General features: G+C 43.0%; 1 protein-coding gene across 1 annotated transcript in view; it reads left to right on the forward strand.

Moving 5' to 3' along the window:
* CRADD (CASP2 and RIPK1 domain containing adaptor with death domain) overlaps positions 1–21,889 on the forward strand; it is a 193,071-nt gene that overhangs the window by 123,415 nt on the left and 47,767 nt on the right. The gene's annotated exons all lie outside the window — the stretch shown is intronic.

A 21,889-nucleotide genomic window follows, 5' to 3' on the forward strand; every position in this document is an offset into this window, starting at 1 on the left:
TAAAATCCACTAGATCTTCGATTACTCTCGAAAGCCACCTTTGAGGATGAGGAAACCCAAGGTCACGTTTCCTCCTTAAGAAAAAGTCTGGTGGATAAAGGCCTCATTGTTCCATAGTTTGATGATTCTCAAGGGAAATGTATTTTGAAAAACATTTACTTCCTGACCTACTATGTGCAGGGCTGTGTGAGGGAAAAAAAAAAAAGATGACTGAGATGTAGTGGGATTGCTGTATACAAGAGCACCCTGGCTCTTTAGACCGCAGTTGGTACAGAATCCCACGTGAATTCTCCTTGAGAGGCTGCAGAGGCGGTCCTGGAGTGCCGCTGTTGCTTAACGTCTCTGAAATCTCTCACTGGAATTTGCTTTTAGAGCCCTGGCACATTTTTGCTGAAGACTTTTTTATGCTGATGGTATTCTTAGAAGGTGGATTTGATTTGGGGGACTGGCCAAGGACTGTTCATCACTGCGTCTACCACATAGGTGGTGACCAAATTGGCTAGAATAATGTTTGGTTAAAAATAAGCCAGGACCGTAAGTTATATGACAGGTTTTCTTGTGTGTCATGTAAACTGATGATGGAGACGAAGGCAGCTCCAAAAGAGGTTGTCTGTAAGTTTTTTGCTCAAAACCAGTCCAAAAAATTCCAGTCTCACTGGAATATCTCTGTATCTTCCCAAAAGGGCTGCTTGGAAGGGAGTGGTGCTTATCTGTGCACATGTTATAATACGTGCCCTTAAAGAACCTTGTAAATACTTACCTCTTAGTAAACCCAGTTTTTTTTTCCCCCCTTTTAAATGTTATGGCCTTCTACCAAGCTCAGGGATATATTTCTTCCAAGAAAATGAAACGAGTTAAATCTACTCTAAGGAGACTTTAATGGGAAAAAATACCTGTTTATACTGTCTTTAAAGTTAGCTGGATGGAAACTTGCTTCATTGTTGGCTATGATGATTTTACCAAGATTTAGGGGCAAATAAATTGCCCACCCATTGTTGAAATTAGAATGAAAGTGTTCTGTGGTGTACCTCATTCATGCATTCCACAAACATCTTTTAAGGCCAGTTGTCTGCTAGTCTTTGGCCACCTCATGCAAAGAGTTGACTCATTGGAAGAGACTTTGATGCTGGGAGGGATTGGGGCAGGAGGAGAAGGGGACGACAGAGGATGAGATGGCTGGATGGCATCACTGACTCGATGGACGTGAGTCTGAGTGAACTCCGGGAGTTGGTGATAGACAGGGAGGCCTGGCGTGCTGCGATTCATGGGGTCGCAAAGAGTCGGACATGACTGAGCAACTGAACTGAACTGAGCTGATATGCTAGTCGGGTTTCCCAGGTGGCTCAGTGGTAAAGAACCCACCTGCCAAGCAGGAGCTGCAGGAGACATGGATTCGATCCCTGGGTCGGGAAGTTCCCCAGGAGTAGGAAATGGCCCCCCACTTCAGTATTCTTGTTGGGAGAATCCAATGGACAGAGGAGCCTGGCGGGCTATAATCCATAGCGTCCCAAAGGACCAGACCCGACTGAGGTGACTGAGCATGCATGCACGTGTGCCAGTCATCATCAGGCATTTGTGATAATGATGACAAGGATACAGACTTCACTCAAGGAAGCCCAATATGCAAGAATACAAACCTATTCAACGAGTAACTTGAGTGGATTTAGTAGCTTCTGGGAAAGGTGGTCACTGCATCTTTCTCGAGCGGGCTGTGCTGCCACCTCGATATAGCAGGCTCTGTGAGAGCTTGAAGGAACCAGAAGACAAAGCATGGAACTTTCAGTGGTTTATAATCTTAGGGAGAGAACATAGGGTGATTGATTGGTTTAGAAGAAGCAGGGACTGACTAAAGGAAACATGCAAAACAATGTTAAATTTAGATTTTTGTTTTCGATTGAAAATTTTAAAAAATTATATAGCGTTAAAAGTTGAGAGCAAAACAGTGGTTGCCCTGGATTTGGGAGGGAGTGATGATAAAGGACAGAATTGGTATGGACCTAACAGAAGCAGAAGATATTAAGAAGAGGTGGCAAGAATACACGGAAGAACTGTACGAAAAAGATCTTCATGACCAAGATAATCACAATGGTGTGATCACTCACCTAGAGCCAGACATCCTGGAATGTGAAGTCAAGTGGGCCTTAGGAAGCATCACTACGAACAAAGCTAGTGGAGGTGATGGAATTCCAGTAGAGCTATTTCAAATCCTGAAAGATGATGTTGTGAAAGTGCTGCACTCAATATGCCAGCAAATGTGGAAAACTCAGCAGTGGCCACAGGACTGGAAAAGGTCAGTTTTCATTCCAATCCCAAAGAAAGGCAATGCCAAAGAATGCTCATACTACTGCACAATTGCACTCATCTCACATGCTAGTAAAGTAATGCTCAAAATTCTCCAAGCCAGGTTTCAGCAATATGTGAACCGTGAACTTCCAGGCGTTCAAGCTGGTTTTAGAAAAGGCAGAGGAACCAGCGATCAAATTGCCAACATCTGCTGGATCATGGAAAAAGCAAGATAGTTCCAGAAAACATCTATTTCTGCTTTATTGACTCTGCCAAAGCCTTTGACTGTGTGGATCACAATAAGCTGTGGAAAATTCTGAAAGACATGGGAATACCAGACCACCTAACCTGCCTCTTGAGGTCAGGAAGCAACAGTTAGAACTGGACATGGAACAACATACTGGTTCTAAATAGAAAAAGGAGTATGTCAAGGCTTGTATACTGTCACCCTGCTTATTTAACTTATATGCAGAGTACATCATGATAAACGCTGGGCTGGAAGAAGCACAAGCTGGAATCAAGATTGCCGGGAGAAATATCAATAACCTCAGGTATGCAGATGACACCACCTTTATGGCAGAAAGTGAAGAGGAACTAAAGAGCCTCTTGATGAAAGTGAAAGAGGAGAGTGAAGAGGTTGGCTTAAAGCTCAACATTCAGAAAACTAAGATCATGGCATCTGGTCCCATCACTTCATGGGAAATAGATGGGAAACAGTGGAAACAGTGCCAGACTTTATTTTTTTGGGCTCCAAAATCACTGCAGATGTTGATTGCAGCCATGAAATTAAAAGATGCTTACTCCTTGGAAGAAAAGTTATGACCAACCTAGATAGCATATTCAAAAGCAGAGACATTACTTTGCCAACAAAGGTCCGTCTAGTCAAGGCTATGGTTTTTCCACTGGTCACGTATGGATGTTGAGAGTTGGACTGTGAAGAAAGCTGAGCGCCGAAGAACTGATGCTTTTGAACTTTGGTGTTGGAGAAGACTCTTGAGAGTCCCTTGGACTGCAAGGAGATCCAACCAGTCCATTCTAAAGGAGATCAGCCCTAGGATTTCTTTGGAAGGAATGATGCTAAAGCTGAAACTCCAAAACTTTGGCCACCTCATGCAAAGAGTTGACTCATTGGAAAAGACTCTGATGCTGGGAGGGATTGGGGGCAGGAGGAGAAGAGGACGACGGAGGATGAGATGGCTGGATGGCATCACCGACTCGATGGACGTGAGTCTGAGTGAACTCCGTGCGATGGTGATGGACAGGGAGGCCTGGCGTGCTGCGATTCATGGGGTTGCAAAGAGTCGGACACGACTGAGCGACTGAACTGAACTGAACTGAACTGATGACACAGGGGCAGCAGAGACTTTGGGGGATAATAGATATTATCTTTGACAATGGATAACGGATGTTATCTTGGTTGTGGTGATTGTTTCACGGAGGTGTGCCTATATCACATCGTATCACAGTGCATACCAAAATATATGCAGTTTACTGTTTGTCAAGTATACTAAAGTAAGGTTGGTAGAAATTGTACAGTTTCATTATTCTGGAAGGAGGGATATTTTGGAAAACACATTTTGCTGTAGAGAATAGCATTCTAGAAAGAAAAACTAAACATTGTCCCAGTTATTCTGTTTTATTTTTTTCTTCCTTCACAAATTCTCTATTGTGGGCTAATTAGTGATTTTTCCAATATGTAAAAGTAGTCTGAACTCTTTAGAAGTTCTTTTAAATTTGTAATCCAGGTGGTAGACCTGATTTTAGAAAATTGTGTACATATATTGCTTCTGTAAATTGGACAGAAGGCCCCTTCCATACCCGCCCCTCCCCTGCCCTGCCCCCAGAGGAGCCTGTCGCTTAATAAAATTATGCAGGAGCTCCTACTAAACAGTGTTGCCCTGGCCCAAGTTCCCAGAGTCGGGGATGTTGTCACCTCTATTACTCAAGATCACAAAGTCACAGTCCATTTGAAAAATACTTGTGGAATTCTGCTCAGGAAGAACTTTGTTTCCCTGGGTAGAAGCAGTACGTGTTCTCCTTTCTGACAACTATAATGAATGCTGCTCCTTTCTTCTTTCTGGCTCCCAAGAAACTCAGAAGTAAACTTGAAGCGTAGTTCTAACAATTGTGGTCTGCATACTTGTGTTCATATTTTCACTGGTCTTGAATTTCCGTTTTATCTATATTTCCCTCTCTTAAGACTCTATATTTTTTGAATATTGATACCTTTATATGATCTTGATGGAAATCCCCTAAAATCCTTTTTTTGTAGTGAGTCAGAGAATGAAATCTGCTGACTGTGATTTAATCTGCTGACTTTTCTTTGGGCAAGGGATACTTGGACTAGAAAACCAAAGATTATAGTAGATTTGGAAAACCAATATAGTTCTTTATGTTTAAGCATGATCAGTCCTCAAATTTGCCCTGACCTTAGGAATTAACTCTCTTGGTCCAAAGTTTTAACTAGATGTGAATTTCTTATGAATAACAATCACATTTACACCCTCCAAAAGAGAAAGGAAAGAAGCCATTTAATTAACGGTGATTGTTATCATCATCTCCTGCAAAAATAAATCATCTCTCTCTTTCTGTCTCTCTCTCATACAAATGGCTAACCCCAGCCCCCTCTCCCACTTTTCTTCCCTCCTTTCACTCAAAACACTGTGGTCTCTGCTACCATAGGAGCTGTTAAAAGGAAACAGATTAAACAGATTAGAAATAGATTAGATAAAATACTTTGTTGTTGTTCAGTCGCTCAGACATGTCCAGCTCTTTGAGACACCATGGACTGCAGCATGCCAGGCTTCCCAGTCCTTCACTGTCTCCCAGAGTTTGCTCAAACTGGTGTCCATTGAGTCGATGATGCCATCCGACCATCTCATCGTCTGTCACCCCCTTCTCCTCCTGCCCTCACTCTTTCCCAGCATCAGGGTCTTTTCCAATGAGTTGACTCTTCTTCTCATCAGGTAACCAAAGTATTGCAGCTTCAGCGCCAGTCCTTCCAATGAGTATGCAGGTTGATTTCCTTTAGGATTGACTGGTTTGATCTCCTTGCATTCAAGGGACTCTCAAGAGTCTTCTCCAGCACCAGTTCGAAAGAATCAATTCTTTGTCACTCAGCCTTCTAATGGTCCAACTCTCACACCTATTCATGACTACTGGGAAACCCATAGCTTTGATTATACAGACCTTTGTCAGCAAAGTGATATCTCTGCTTTTTAATATACTGCCTAGGTTTGTCATAGCTTTTTTTTCAAGGAGCAAACATCTTTTAATTTCATGGCTGCAGTCACCATCCGCAGGGATTTTGGAGCCCAGGAAAAGAAAGTCTGTCACTGTTTCCATTGTTTCCCCATCTATATGCCATGAAGTGATGGGAGTGGATGCCATGATCTTAGTTTTTTGAATGTTGAGTACATTGTTTCAAAGAAAGAAAAGAAACCATGAAAATAATGCTAATGAATTTTTCATTTCATGGCCAGCTTCCAGAAAATGCTCTATGGTGGCCCAGACTATTTGAATTTTTTCACGTAGATTTGTTCCTCTAAGTGTCCAGTAATTAGATATTTTGATAAGAACTCTCTTTCAAGAATAGATACTTCTGAGACTCAAGGTGTTAATAATCATATACAAGTAATTGTAAACTGGTGCATGGGAATGATCCAGAGAGATGATATGGGGTGGGAGGTGGGAGGGGAGTTCAGGATTGGGAACTCATGTACACCCGTGGCTGATTCATGTCAGTGTATGGCAAAACCAATACAGTATTGTAAAGCAAAATAAAGTAAAAATAAAAATTGAAAAAAAAAGAAAAGAAAAGAAAGCATTTTGCTCCTCGCACCTAGCTGGGGTAGAGAAAGAATTCATTTTTGAAGATTATGTTTTGAGATGTACTAGGGGCTTCCCAGATGGCTCAGTGGTAAAGAACCTGCCTGCCAATTCAGGAGACGTGAGATGCGGGTTCAATCCCTGGGTGGGAAAGATCCCCTGGAGGAGGGCACGGCAACCCACGCCAGGATTCTTGCCACGGACAGAGGAGCCCGGCAGGCTACGACCATAGTGTCCGTAGCGTCGCCGAGTCAGACATGACTGAAGCGAGTGAGCACGCGGGTATACTCTGCGGGAGAACTGCCACGGTGAGCGTCACAGTAAGGCTGTGGACAAAATAAGGGCCCTGGGGTCTTAGGAAGGAGGAGTTCAAAAGCAGGACAGGCTTGCAGAAAGGGGACGAGAGGGGGCTGAAGAAGCTCTTCAACCTGTTTTATAGTGTTCTTCAAGGCAGGCCTGGCATTCATGAAAGGGTTCATTCATGTCTTCTCAGTGCTTTCTGCACCAGGGTTCCAGGATCCCAAATCTAGGCCAGTGTTCCTCTTGGTGAATATAAGTTATCTCACCTATATTACTATTAGTATAGGTGAGATGACTTATTTGCTTTGTCCTTGCTGAAGTGTTTTAAAGAAAGTCCTAGATAACATGACATTTCTCTCTTAAATACTTCAGAATTCATCTGTAAAAAAAAAATTGTATATAACATATTATCTTACATAAGAATAATGAGGTAACGATATTGTAATATATATGCTGTAACACCTGGGGTTCTAGTTGGGTTTATTATGTATTAAATAGGTTTGGGTATAAAGCTAGTTTCTGTTTATGCTCTTATCTCTACCACTTAAGTCAATTTCAAGCTATAATTTAGTAATTTTCTGTGTTCCTAGAACCCTGGTGTCACAAACTGTAATAATAGTAGCAACTGTTGTTGTAATGGGTATAGTATTTTTTATGGAAAAATATAGAACTTAATATGTGCCAGTTTCCCATTTATGGATATTCACTCATTTAAAGATATGAGGCATCTACTATTATTATTCCCATTTTACAGATGATGAAACTGAGGAACAGAAAAGTTAAGTAACTTAGTTTTCCAAGGTTACATAGCTCTTAAGCAACAAAACCTTGATTTGAACATAGACTCTCTATATCCAGTTAGAGCTCATAATTGTTATACTGTCTCTACAGGATTGAGGTTTTCCACAGCTAAAATAAAATGATAAAATCCCCCTCAAGCCACAGAAAACAATTAGCAACATATACAATTTCCTTTGTGTTAACTTTTTCTTCCTCAAATCTTTGTACCCTGGACCACAGTTAACCAATGAATGAACAAATTAGTGTTAATGATACAAATATGTATCACTGCATATAAACAACCCACAGTAAACTAAATTGTTGCTGAAGTAATTTGGAGTCAAAAAGCAAAAATAGGAGAATTGCAAGCACAAGTAACTCAAGACATCCATGGGTGATTAGGCGTTATTCTTCCAATTTACAGAAATTCCCACCATCTGTAAATGTTCTGCCACAGTGCTAGACGTTGCATGGCAGTCAGACTGCTTAGCATAATTTTGAATGAGAGTCATTTGCAAACTCTAGTAATGTACTAATTTTAGTAAACCTAAATAACTCACTTAATAAGTTATACTACTTATTCATGCACAAGAACAAAATAAAGACCATGAACTTGGATTTCTTCTTCCCCCATACATGAGAGCTGAGGAAAGAACTTGGGTGTGCCCCGCTTGCTGCTTACCTGGAAGCCCCTCATGGCCCACCTGCAGACTGTGGGCCATAGTTCGAGAATCCCTGCTTTAAAGGAAAAATAACTTTTATACCTTTTATTGAAGTTACTCTGTTAGTGTAGTGGAGTTTGAATTTTTTCAGTGATAGCATTGTTTAATCGGGCTTTCTCTTTTCCTTCTTCATAACAGTATTTCTCACTTAAAATAAAAATCAGCTTTCCTTGAAATAATGTCTGGGCCTTTCTTCAAAACAGCCCTCTGGGTGGAGAATTGGGAATGAGCTGAGGGTAGGGGCGGCAGATGAAGTATGATGGGGAGGAGAAAGTGGTCAAAGCCGGATAACATGGGGCATTCATCCACTGTTCTGTTTTTCTATGTCTTAGAAAACAAAAGTTAACAACAACAACAAAAAAACAAGAACATCAACAAAAAACTCTTCCTCAGCCCCCACCCTACCTACTGCATTCTCTGGTCTCCTTTGTAACAGCACTTCTAGAAGGAGCTCTCCGTATAACCCCTTTCTCTTTCTGCATCCTCCACTCTGTTGTCACTCGGGTCAGTTTCCATCCCTCCAGTCCTCAGGTATCTCTGTTAAGGTACCTCTGATCTCCATCTTGCCATATATGGTGGTTAATTCTTTTTTCACGTTACTTGACTTTCAGCAATATTTGATACCACAGGACACTTTTTCCTTCTTGGAATATTTTCTTGTCTTGGCTGATGTCAATTCACACCTCTTGTTTCTGTACCTCCTTGATTGTTCCTCCACCTCCTGACCTCTGGCTATTGGAAAGCCTCCTGGGACTTCTCCATACTCTTTCTCTGGGCAGTCTCGGTGGGTCTCGTTGCTTTACCTACTTTCTGTTTACTAACATCTCTGTAACCCTGACTTCAGACTTGCAGTCTGAGAGGCAGCTCACATTTTATATATTGAGATCAGAACTCTTCATCTCACTCCTCTTTTCACCATCAGGCCTGGCCCTCCCCGTCATCCACATCTCAGTAAATAACCCCATTACACACCCAGCCGCCTGAGCCCCACACCCGAGCACCATCCGTGATTGCTCTGTTCCCCCCATCTCCCACATCCAGTCTGTCGGGATCACCTACTGAGATACCCCCATATTTACCCAGATCCGTTATCTCCCCCTCTCTGCTACCACCCTATGCAAACCTCCGACATCTCTTGCTGGACTTCCAGATGACCTCCTTACCTGCCTGTCTGCGTCTATGCTTGCACACACAGTCTACCTGAGATAGCAACTGGAGGGGTCTTTTAAAATAGAAATGTCATTTTCCTACTTAAAATCCTCCATTGCCTTCCTGTCACACTTAGAAGAAAATCCAGACTCCTTTATCCTGTGGCTCCTGCCTATGTCTGTACCTTGTCCCTCACTGCTCTTCCATGGCTCATCACTTTCACCAGATCAGATATTTCTGATCTTCAGATACCTCAAATGGGGGTCCTGCCTCAAGTCTTTGCAGTTCTCTCGTTGGTATACAGGCCATTACATAAGACTGACTTCCTCTCATTACTTAGGCCTTAGCTCAAGTCCCCTCCCCAGGAGGGTTTCCCTGACCACACTACTTAAAGCATCTGACCCTAGGTCACACTCTAGCCCAAAGCCTGTTTTCTTTGAATTTATATATTAATAAAACATGCATATATATTTGTGTATTTGCATGCTTACTTTTGCCCCTAACCTATGAACCCCAGAGAGCAGGTTCTGCTTGTTCAGTACTGGATCTCTGATACCTAGAACAGTATCTGGAACATACAGAGGCATACTTTTTGCATGAATAAACAAACAAATGACTTTAGTTTCTGATTCCCCATCAAAGACCTTGGCTTTCAAGGGCTAATTTAAGCAACCTTATCCTTATTTCTTCCCCCACCCTCCATCGTCTGCTCATCTGGGTGCTGTGCTTATGTACTGGGTGAGCCTTGTTCAGGAGAAGGCAATGGCACCCCACTGCAGTACTCTTGCCTGGAAAATCCCATGGACGGAGGAGCCTGGAAGGCTGCAATCATTAAAGAAATACTGTACTTTAGGATCTTCGTAATTTCAGATTCTCTCTGGGGTACCATATGGAAGGGTCTTGTCGTGTTTCCCTATTTCTCAAAAAGACCCTTTCACGATTGCTTGCATCTCTTCCCCAGCAGAATTTGAACTTCACACCCTTCATCAGCAGGGCCAGGACCTTTCCTTCCTCTGAACCAAGAGCAGCAGAGCTCCGGCGGCTCCATCCACTCTTTGATCTAAGACACACTTGTTTGTTTTCATCTTTCTCTGCCCATCCTTGTCAGCTTGCTCCTCCTTTCCCTTCCCCTCTGTGTTTCTCTTTCTGCAGAAAACAGCTCGTCAATTTCTAGTTTACTTAGATCAAATGCTAGAAAGGCCATTTCCCAGGCTTGTCTATATAACTAAAAGCTATGCTCACATTCTAATTTTAATATAATTGTGCAACCTTTTGTAAAATAACTAGAGCAGGGGTAAAGTTATGAATTTGAGTATCAGGTCTGACTCAGAGATTTGAGCAAATTCTAGCCTTCTCTAAAGAGGGCATAAGGAAACTACTGATCAAAGTGGAATCCTTTCTCATACCCTAGAGTAGGTCAAGATTTTAAGAATCTCCTGGATGGGGGATAAGTTGGAATCACCAATTTTTGTCTGTTTATCTAATGAGTACAGAAATAGCTCTCTATTTCTGCTTGATAAAGTGGTTGGGAGGTTAAAGTTTTTTCTTTACTGAAAAATTTTAGGCTCTTTCTCAAAGAATTATAACTTAAGGAAAAACTATATAAAGCTAAGCCATTGTGTGAGTTTTTTTTTCTGCTACAGCTAACAATTTTGTGCTTGACATTCTTTGCAGGGTATAAATAGAAGACTGTTGTTTTGTTAAGTTGTTCCTTATTGGAGAAGGAAATGGCAACCCACTCCAGTATTCTTGCCTGGAGAATCCCATGGACGGAGGAGCCTGGTAGGTTGCAGTCCACGGGGTCTCAAAGAGTCAGACACGACTGAGCGACTTCACCTTCACCTTCACCTTGATTACTATATAAAAGTTATCTGAATAGTACTTACTCCTTACAAATGTTAAGTATTTACTATCAGATCAGTGAAAACATTTTAATGGGGCTAGACCTTTCCTTGTCAAGGGTATAATTTTTCTCAGGAGTTTTTACTTGAAGCCCCTGTTTCCTCAGGCCCTAGGGTTAATGAGTAATTTTAATTTTGCTAGTTCATATCCTCCTCTGCCTCTGTTAAGAGTTCCAGCCCTTTGCAAACCTCTCTTCCACCCTTGAGGTTGGCCCCGAGGGCATGTAGCATGCCATGGTCCCACCTCTGCTTCTCGTGCCAGCCATTGTCGCATCCCTTGGCACACCGGGATCAGCCCCTCCTCTCCAATATAAAATTTAGCTGGGAAGCTAGGGAAAATGGAAATGCTATCATCTGAACATCTGGCAGCCCACGTTGCTTTATGAAGGAAATAACCTTGAAGAAAACCCCTTGATGAGTGCTTGAGGAAGAGTAAGAGGCCCCAAAGGCCTGCATTTTGGCAGAGCTTCGCTGTGAGAGTCCGGTTGTTGAGAGCGAGGCGGGTACGGGCAAGAATAAAAGAGAGGGGGAGGTGGAGGAGGGACAGAGCACCAGCTCAGAGCAGGAGGTCGTGGGCAGGGCTGAGGTGGGGAACACACTGCCCTTGTGATCTCCGATGTCTCTGTGAGGCCTCTCCTCTGCCTGTGCCTGCCCAGCTTGGAATGGATTTCAGGGGTGAGCTTGGGAATGCAGAGGTTCACAGAACAGTTGATGCAGTATAGGGTGGAGGCAACACTGATAAGATCTGGAGCCCAGAAAGTAAAGGGAACCTGGAGAATATAATCTCACCAGATGTTGAGAACTTTGGGATCCCAGAAGCTATAGAGTTCATGAAAGCTTGAGCTGATTTCCTGAAGGTCAGGGAGAGCCTTAGCTGACACCTGGGCTGCATCCAGGTAGTACCTGGTAAACCGTTGGCCAAAGAATTTTACCACTGCAGGTAGGTGGCTCACCTACTAATATTGGATTTTATGCGTTTGGTGTGTTTGTATGTCTGTAATTCTATTAAAATTTTCTTTATTGCACAAAGAACATTATAACAATTCATAACTCTGTACCAAGAACACTATTAAATCAGAAGACAAAGGGACACATTCAGCCAAATGTATCTCAAACGTCTGGCAGAAAGGTTGTCAGGGTGGAGCTGTGTGAATAGAGAGCCCAAAGGAGGCAGTTCCTGTAGCTCAGCAGCTCTTGGAATTGAGTCCGCACTCCCAGCACCCTGTGAATCAGCTGTTTCTGCTTTTCCATTCTAGCAGCATCTTTTAGACTTTGGGTAATTTATTACGAGAATAAGTAAGGTTTTGTGCAAGACTGGAAACAGTTTTTTCCTGCACCGTGTGAGCCTCAGTTGAAGCATCGCCTCCTTTATTAGTCTCATCAGGCTTCCCTGTAACTCCTCATCTGTGCTTCTTTCTCATCCCTGATCAGATAACGCTTTGTTCACATCTTCGTTTCTGCATTCAGCGCATTATTTGTAATTGGTTGCGTGTATCTGTTTTCTAGGAAGTTATACTTACCCTGAAGGCAGGAAACTGTATCTTGTCTGTGTTTTGTGATTCCCTGGAAACGTCTGCTGAATAAATGTCTTGGGAGACATAAGTAAAGGTATACTAGAAGTGTTTTCATTCCCTCTTCACCCTAGAGTGAAGGCTAAGTGAAGAGGTGTGGTGAGAAATAAGATTGATGAAGTAAAATAAGAGCTATGCCAGTCATTGTTCTAAGCATTTTATACATATTCATTCATTCCTTATAACAATCCTATGAGATGGCAGTTATCATCCTTCCCCATTGCATAGGGCTGGAAACGGAGACACAGAGAGGTCAAGTGACTGGCTCAAGGTCACACAGCTAGTAGGTAGTGGTTGGGATCTGAATCCCACAGCCTGGACTCTGAACCGTTATTCTTTCTCTCTAAGGTTGGAAGAGACTGCGAGAGCTCAGGTCCCCGGCATGAGCTAGCCACCAGGTCACAGCTGTTGCTATCACTCTGCTATTACTGAAGAGCTGAACTGAACCACGTGGCTGCTCCTTGTGCAAACCCTTCCCCTGCTTAACACTGGGATAGTGAGGACGTGTGAGGCCTAGGACAGCAAGCTGAGGAATGCTGAGGAATTGCTCTCTGTGGTCCTGGGAATGCCAGCCAGCAGCCCACCCGGGGTCTTGTAATCTGGGTGTGTAGCCACAGGTGCCCAGCCCTCTGCCAGCCTGCAGAAGAGAAGGGGACTCCAGGAGCAGAGTTCTGAGAGCATAGGTGGGGCCAGGGCCAGGGATGCAGAGGGGTGTCTGTGGTTTGGTTTCCTTATCTTAAAATGAACAACTTGGAACTGTATTATTCTTTCTCAGCTTGAGGTTTGAGGACCCAGGGAATCCAAAAGTTCTATATGAACTAGTTATTTTTATTTCAGTTCAGTTCAGTTGCTCAGTGGTGTCCGACTCTTTGTGACCCCATGAACCGCAGCACACCAGGCCTCCCTGTCCATCACCAACTCCCGGAGTCCACCCAAACTCATGTCCATTGAGTTGGTGATGCCATCCAAGCCTCTCATCCTCTTGTCGTCCCTTTCTCCTCCTGCCCTCAATCTTTTCCCAGCATCAGGGTCTTTTCCAGTGAGTCAGCTCTTTGCATCAGGTGGCCAAAGTATTGGAGTTTCAGCTTCAGCATCAGTCCCTCCAGTGAACACTCAGGCCTGGTCTCCTTTAGGATGGACTAAAAGATTGTGCTGTATGCTCAGTCGCATCTGAGTCTTTGCCACCCCATGGACCGTAGCCCACTAGGCTCCTCTGTCCATGGGATTTCCCAGGCAAGAAGGCTGGAGTGGGTTGCCATTTCCTCCTCCAAGGACGATCTTCCTGACCCAGGGATCAAAACCTCATCTCTTGGGTCTCCTGCACTGGCAGGCAGATTCTTTACCACTAGGGCCACCTGGGAAGCCAAATTTAACCGTATTTGGGATCATCTCCTAAGGGACTCCTGCCTCTTGATTTCAGTTTCTTAAGTTGCGTTTGTGATGCTGACTGTGCCGGGTGTGTAAAGCAGCCAGATTCAGGCTTTTTGAAATTTATTTTACATCTTGACCCAGCACACACATCCATGTGCACATAAACGCCACAAAACATTTCCTAAAGTATCCTTTGCCCTTTTACAAAGGAAGTACCCATTGTTCCTCTCCCTCCCCCAGCTAGTCATGACCCACAGTCTCCGGTTAGAAAGGCCAGGGGATTCAACAGCAAGCATGTCCAGGCTGCTGTTTTTTGTGTTTTCTTTTTTTTTTAAGTGGAAAATTTCCACGGAAAGATGTTTACTAGAATAAATCTTCAGTTTTTAACTGATTTCAGAGATTTCAGTAACTGAAGAAACTGAGTCATTGACTTGAGGTTATGAGAACAAAGCTGAGGTATGAAGTAATGACTGTTTTGTTCTTGATCACTGAGGAAAATACACAGGCAGTTAATCTGTTTATGTCTGTGAATCAGAATTACAGTCGATTCTTGAACTGTGCAGGTCCACGGATGCGTGGATTTTTTTTTCAATAAATACGTAATGTTCATCACATTTCTATTGGTTGTGGTTTTGGAACCACTGATGGGAAAACCAGATGCAGAGGGGCAAGGGCTAACTATTCAGTTATATGCAGATTTTTGACTGCTTGGAAATCGGGGCTCTTAATCCCCCACCTTGTTCAAGAGTCAACTGTACTCACCTCCAAAAAACCACTAAATCAGAATTTGTTTGCTGTACAAACAGAGTTTTGTAGCAGAGATTAGTAAACTGTTACATCAAAACAACCAGGGCCCCAGCACCCAGTGCTTTGTGAGGAGATGGATCCTATCTCTGAATATACCAGCTTACCTCAAGTCAAGAGCACAAAGTATGGTCACCAGTGGATAGCGGGTTTTTCCCCTGATAAACTTGATTTTTTAATGTTATTTATTTTGGAATACATTGTTAAGGTAGATGTCTCATTTATCTTTTACATTTTTTCACATTTGGGTAATTTTATTCTTGTGGTGGTGAATATGGTCTTCCATTTTCTATAAACTAGTAGCTGGATCTAGAGGTTTGATTAAACTCAGGCTAAATAGTTCAGGCAGGGACTCTTCACTGGTGGTGCTGTGGGTTCTGAAATATATCTTGTTAGTGGGGACGCATAATGCTAGGCAGTCTTGTTGGTCATGCAGGGAGGAGGCCCACCTCTCCAACCTGTTCTCCTGCCCAGTGCCATTTGTGAGCAAGAGAAGAAATAGCTACTATATTTGCACCTACCTTAACTGATGCTGGGAGGGATTGGGGGCAGGAGGAGAAGGGGACGACAGAGGATGAGATGGCTGGATGGCATCACCGACTCTATGGACATGATTATCAGTGAACTCCAGGAGTTGGTGATGGACAGGGAGGCCTGGCGTGCTGCAATTCATGGGGTTACAAAGAGTCGGATATGACTGAGCCATTGAACTGAACTGAACTGAACTGAACGAGTATGGGGGCGTCCCTGGTGGCTCAGACAGTAAAGCGTCTGCCTACAATGTGGAAGACCTGGGTTCGATCCCTGGGTCGGGAATTTCCCCTGGAGAAGAAAATGGCACCCCACTCCAGTACTCTTACCTGGAAAATCCCATGGATGGAGGAGCCTGGTAGGCTACAGTCCATGGGGTCGCAAAGAGTTGGACACGACTGAGCGATTTCACTTCACTCCACTTCACTTAACAAGTATGGGGCTTCTCGGGTAGCATAGTGGTAAAGAAGCTGCCTGCCAATGCAGGAGACACAAGTTTGATTCCTGGGTCAGGAAGATCCCCTGGAGGAGGGCATGGCAACCCCCTCCAGTATTCTTGCCTGGAAAATTCCATGGACAGAGGATCCTGGTGGGCTACAGTCCATGGGTTTGCAAACAGTCAGACACGACTGAGCAGACACACATAACAAACACACTTTCCCTTAAAGTCATTCCACATCTACCTTTTGGCATGAAGCATCTAAAACCATCCAAAAACTGAAAGTGCCTGCCTTGCCAATAAGCTGTTAGCAAGTCTTAACTCAGGAGATCTGTCTCTCCTGGCATTCTGAGAAGCAGAAGTCTCAGATTACTTCCAGCTGAAGTGGAAAATAAACCAAACAAAATAGAAACTCATCTGTGGTAGGCCAAAAGATGACCCTATCACCCCCGAAGTTGTACACGTCTTAATCTCCAGGACCTGGGAATATGTTACCTTATATGGCAAAAGAGACTCTTTAGATGTGATTAAGGGTACTGATTTTGAGATGAAGAGATTATCCTGGATTATCTAGATGGATCCATCCTAATCACATGAAGAAGAAAACGAAGGCAGAAGAGTGGGTCAGAGAGATGTGACATGAGGATTTGGCCCACTTTGAAGATGAGGGGAAGGGGCCATGAGCCAAAGATTTCAGGATGTCTTTAGAAGCTGGAGAAGGCAAGGAAGCAGAATCCTTCCCAGTGCTTCCAAAAAGGAACACAGCCCTGCTGATGCTTTGATTTTAGCTCGGTGAGATCCACGTCAGACTTCTGCCCTACGTAGCTGTAAGATTAAATTGCTAGGTTTGTAGTCATTTGCTGTGGTAGCAATAGAAGACTAATAATACCATTTCACAAGAAACAAACTTTTATCTGTCTGTCTCTGTACAGCACGTACGTTTAAAGGTCTTTAGTGCCTAGTATCGATCCCTGGAAGCTTGGGTGCTTGCTTAACTGCATTTTCACAAGATTGACGTTAATGAACATGTTCCTAGGCAGCTGAAATATATCCAGGCTGTTAAAATGATGCCAGACAGTCAAGGGCAAATGTAAATATTTAGTTTTCACAGGTATTATTGCAAACATCTCCATATTGGAATTGCAGAGCCAGGTGTAGACCAGAAACATCTGAGAGGAACTTTTCGGTGTTCAGCCCATGTCTGGCAAGCGTTGACATAGCCAGACCATGTGAGATCTGGCTGGAACTAAGGAAGTCCCCATGGCTCTGGAGAACAATGAAATGTGGCCCTGGATGTCTGCTGGAATCATGGGGCATTCATCAGGATGAGCTGCTGAATGTTGTGGTCAGGCCCTTGGGCAAGCTACACAATTGAGATTCTGTTTCCTTCTAAATCATTGCCCCCCCTCCACCTGCTGTTGAAATGTGGCTAGCTGCTGCATCTCTCTGTTAGGGTGTCACCCTTCTAATTCACACCAAGCGAAACAGTTGGAAAATAAAACCTCATGGCCAGGAAGAAGGGAGGAGGAGGGTAGTAAACACATAACTAGAACCGAAAGCTGAAAGATTAATAGGTTCAGATCACATCTTAGTTTGTCCCTAGACCCTGTCTTTGACCTTGCACTGATTTCCCTGATCCTTAACTTCCCAGAACTCTAAAAGGTGCTTATTAAGCACCTGTCACACAAAGGTGGTGAGAGCTAATAAGTGGAAGTTATGGATGATGAGTTAGCCAAATGTAATGACTGTTGCTTTTAAGGTTTCCCAGAATATATATTCAAGTTACTTTTTTTAACTTTACCATATTGTATTGGTTTTGCCATACATCAACATGAATCCACCACAGGTGTACACGAGTTCCCCATCCTGAAACCCCCTCCCAACCTCCCTCCCCGTACCATCCCTCTGGGTCATCCCACTGCACCAGCCCTGAGCATCCTGTAACCTGCATCAAACCTGGAGCGATGATTCGTTTCTTATATGATATTGTACATGTTTCAATGCCATTCTCCCAAATCATCCCACCCTTTCCCTCTCCCACAGAGTCCAAAAGACTGTTCTATACATCTGTATCTCTTCTGCTGTCTCACATACAGGGTTATCGTTACCATCTTTCTAAATCCATATATATGCGTTAGTATACTGTATTGGTGTTTTTCTTTCTGGCTTACTTCCCTCTGTATAATCAGCTCCAGTTTCATCTACCTCATTAGAATTTTGTTTTAAGGACCATGATGAGTTCAATAAGTCATTTCTGAGTAAGGTACCAGTTATCTTTATGTCCTAAATATTCTTAAAGCTATAGTAATTTCCTTGTTGTAGCTGTAATTCATTTCCTCTGGTGGTTTTGAAACTAACTAAATGTCCTTGACCCACTGATGAGCTACTTCTGCTTCTCTTCTGCTCTCTCAGCCCTTCACACCTTACCTGTTCTTGCTGAGAAATGCTGTGAATATAAAGCACACAGTAATTGCTTTATTTTAGTGTTTGGATGTGCAGTGTTTATAAGAGATCAGGGTAAGGCTTTCGGGTTGCTAAACACTTTCACCATAGAGACCAGATTATTTTCCAAATAGTGATGAGTGACTGAAGATAGTCATCTGGCACTCTCTCCCATCCTAAATGAAATGTAAAATAAATAGTTTGTTTAAGTGCTGGGAGTCAGGGAAAGGTGCTATCTATGTGTCTAAAACCAGAAGGAGTATTTTTACTAGATGTAGTCTTGCTTATTCTGGAAAATTAATTTTCAACTCAACTTCACAAAACAGAAGCATTGTCTTGAGAGAAGTAAATGTAGGTCCATGGTCTTCAAACTTTTTGCTGGATGCCTCATAAAAGGAATTTTTTTAAAAACCATGTACTTCCTTGCATTTTTAACTTGGCATCTAAATGTTTTCATCATTTTTTTTAATAGGAGATAGAAAACATTACACATTTCATAAGTGGAAGGAAGGTGAACATTGATCTTGTATGAAATTAATGACCTCGCTGAATACCATGTTACATCTGTAAAGAAATCAATTAGAAACAAAACTTATGTGTAGACCTTGTTCGGAGAAGGCAATGGCACCCCACTCCAGTACTCTTGCCTGGAAAATCCCATGAACGGAGGAGCCTGGTAGGCTGCAGTCCACGGGGTCGCTGAGAGTTGAACACGACTCAGTGACTTCACTTTCACGTTTCACTTTCATACATTGGAGAAGGAAATGGCAACCCACTCCAGTGTTCTTGCCTGGAGAATCCCAGGGATGGGGGAGCCTGGTGGGCTGCCGTCTATGGGGCCGCACAGAGTCGGACACGACTGAAGTGACTTAGCAGCAGCAGCAGCAGACCTTGTTCAGAAGATCTGAGGAAATCTAGAGGTTTCAGGTTTTTTTTTTTTTTTAATTGCAGTTAATTTAAAAATAATCCACATCAGTAATTTGTTACCTTTCTGAATTCAGAACTTCCTAGCCTGTCCAAGCTCACCTTTTCAGACCTGTTTACAGGACAGGGGGAGGCAGAAAAGCCCATGGCCTCCCCAGACCAATATTTGGAGTCATGTAGGGAAGCACACCTTAGGAAGATTGGAGATATTTGAACAGTATGACACCCCCCCCAGGCCCCCCGCCCCCCGCCCCCTGGAGAGTAGGAGAAAGAGTGTTGCTTATGCTGGAGATCTCTCAGGCAGTTTTAGAACAAAAAAGTGCAGGTGCAGGTTGAGGGTATAGCGATTTACTTTGTAAAACTGTGCCTTAGAAGGTCCATTTGAAGACTTTGAAAACTGCTGGCATAGAAACTTCTGGGAGAGATTGTGGCCCTGATGGATACCTTGCAGCCTCGTCTGTTTCTGTTTTGTTTGTATCTTTTTTTTTTTTTTTTTAGATTCCACATAGATGTGATATAGCACGATATTTGTCTTTCTCTGTCTGACTTACCTCATTTGGTATGACAATCTCTAGGTCCATCCACGTTGCTGCAAATGGCAAAATTTCATTTTCTTTTTATGATTGGTTAAGAGTTGGACTGTGAAGAAAGCTGAGAGCCAAAGAATTGATGCTTTTGAACTGTGGTGTTGGAGAAGACTCTTGAGAGTCCCTTGGACTGCAAGGAGATCCAACCAGTCCGTTCTGAAGGAGATCAGCCCTGGGATTTCTTTGGAAGGAATGATGCTAAAGCTGAAGCTCCAGTACTTTGGCCACCGCATGCAAAGAGTTGACTCATTGGAAAAGACTCTGATGCTGGGAGGGATTGGGGGCAGGAGGAGAAGGGGACGACAGAGGATGAGATGGCTGGATGGCATCACGGACTCGATGGATGTGAGTCTGAGTGAACTCCGGGAGCTGGTGATAGACAGGGAAGCCTGGCGTGCTGTGATTCATGGGGTCGCAAAGAGTCGGACACGACTGAGCAACTGAACTGAACTGAACTGAATATTCCATTGTGTGTTTGTATCTTCCCTGGTAGCTCAGCTGGTAGAGAATACACCTGCAATGCAAGAGACCCCGGTTCGATTCCTGGGTCTGGAAGATCCCCTGGAGAAGGGAACGGCTACCCACTTCAGTACTCTGGCCTGGAGAATTCCATGGACTAGAGAGTCCATGGGTTCGCAGAGTCGGACACGACTGAGCGACTTTCACTTTCACTTAATATATATATATGTACACACGTGTATGTGTATACAGCGCATCTTCCTTATTCACACGTATGTTGATGGGCACTTAGGTTGCTTCTGTGTCTCGGCTCTTGTAAATAGTGCTGCTGTGAACATTGGGGTGCATGTATCTTTCGGAATTAGAGTTGGACCATGTGCTGACTCTACCTGTAGTCTGTTAAGGACTCTCCGTACTGTTCTCCATAGTGGCTGCACCAATTTCCATTCCCACCAACAGTGTTAAGTTTCTCCACATCCTCTCCAGTATTTGTTACTTGTAGACTCGATGGTGGCTGCATTTTCTAACTATAGAAAAATGCTTATCACTTAACAGAATCAGCCCTCCAGGAAAACGCACCATGTTTATCCTGTTGCCTTGCATACTGCTTGTGCCCCAGGAAGTGGTTCTGCCTCAGTTGAAGGAACATGGATCTACTGGAAAGCACACTGGGTCAGGGATGGAGATATTTGAGCACTTAATCCCATCTTTGCATAAATTAGCTACGTGATCTTGGGGAAATCATTTAAAGCAGGCCGTTTCCAGTTTCCTTTATCTTAATTGGAGGGATGTGAGCAATCAGACTAGATAATCAGAGTCCCTTCCTTCTGTCATTGTGTAATGACAGAATCTGGAAAGCCAGAGCCCTCACTCTGCAGGGCTTGAGTGGTTGCATTTTAAACTGTAAGGTCTAGTTTGTACAACTTACTGCCCTTATCTCTTTACCACTTCATAATCACAGTAAGTAGTTTTCATTGTTGAATAAATAAATAATGAGCGAGCATCTCGGCGTAGCTGGTTTTCACATTCCTTCTCCCCTTTCCTATCTAGAGAGTAATATTAATTAAATCCATAGTCCTCCCTTGGCAAATAAAGACCTGGGCACAAAATTTCCATGAATTTAGCCTGCTGTTATATCCAACAGTCTCGTCTCTTTTACTCAGCTTATGTCCTCCCTAACTGAAATCTTGCCATTACTACAAGTGGCAGCCAAAGAAATATTCTGCCAACAGCTGAAAAGTTATATACCTTCTTAATAATTTTTATTTTTATTTTTTAAAGGAATATAATACTATTTATTGACCACTGTTCACCAGTATTTACAATAAAGTAAACAATATACAGTTGAATAACATTCTGATTACTACAAAGTTATTGTTTGTCTTGGCTTCTGCTGAACTAGTAACCCAAAATACTGAGAAAATTGAGCCTTCATGTAAGGAATGGATTGGAGTCAAGTCTGAAAAACCATGCAGGTCAAGCGTAGATTAGAAAAGTTTGTTCACTCATTTATTCCTATAGATCGTAAATTGCCAATATTTTAAAACTATCTGATTAGGTTTCCATGAACAAATCTGAGACATCCCACATATCATAGCCTTTCCGAAATATAGCACAGAGACTTCAGTTTCTTGTAAAACAATGGTTCACCAAAAAGTACCATCGAGTGTCCATTTAACTAAGTTTTGCTTTGCTATATTAAAACATACCAGAATTTTTCTACATTTTTCATTTGGTTGGGAAGGTTGTTGATAGTGATAAAAACTCTCTTTCCAGGGTTTCTGCATATAAAACTGCA

Source organism: Ovis aries, chromosome 3 (assembly GCF_016772045.2).
Source record: "Ovis aries strain OAR_USU_Benz2616 breed Rambouillet chromosome 3, ARS-UI_Ramb_v3.0, whole genome shotgun sequence".
In the NCBI taxonomy this organism is placed as follows: Eukaryota; Metazoa; Chordata; class Mammalia; order Artiodactyla; family Bovidae; genus Ovis; species Ovis aries.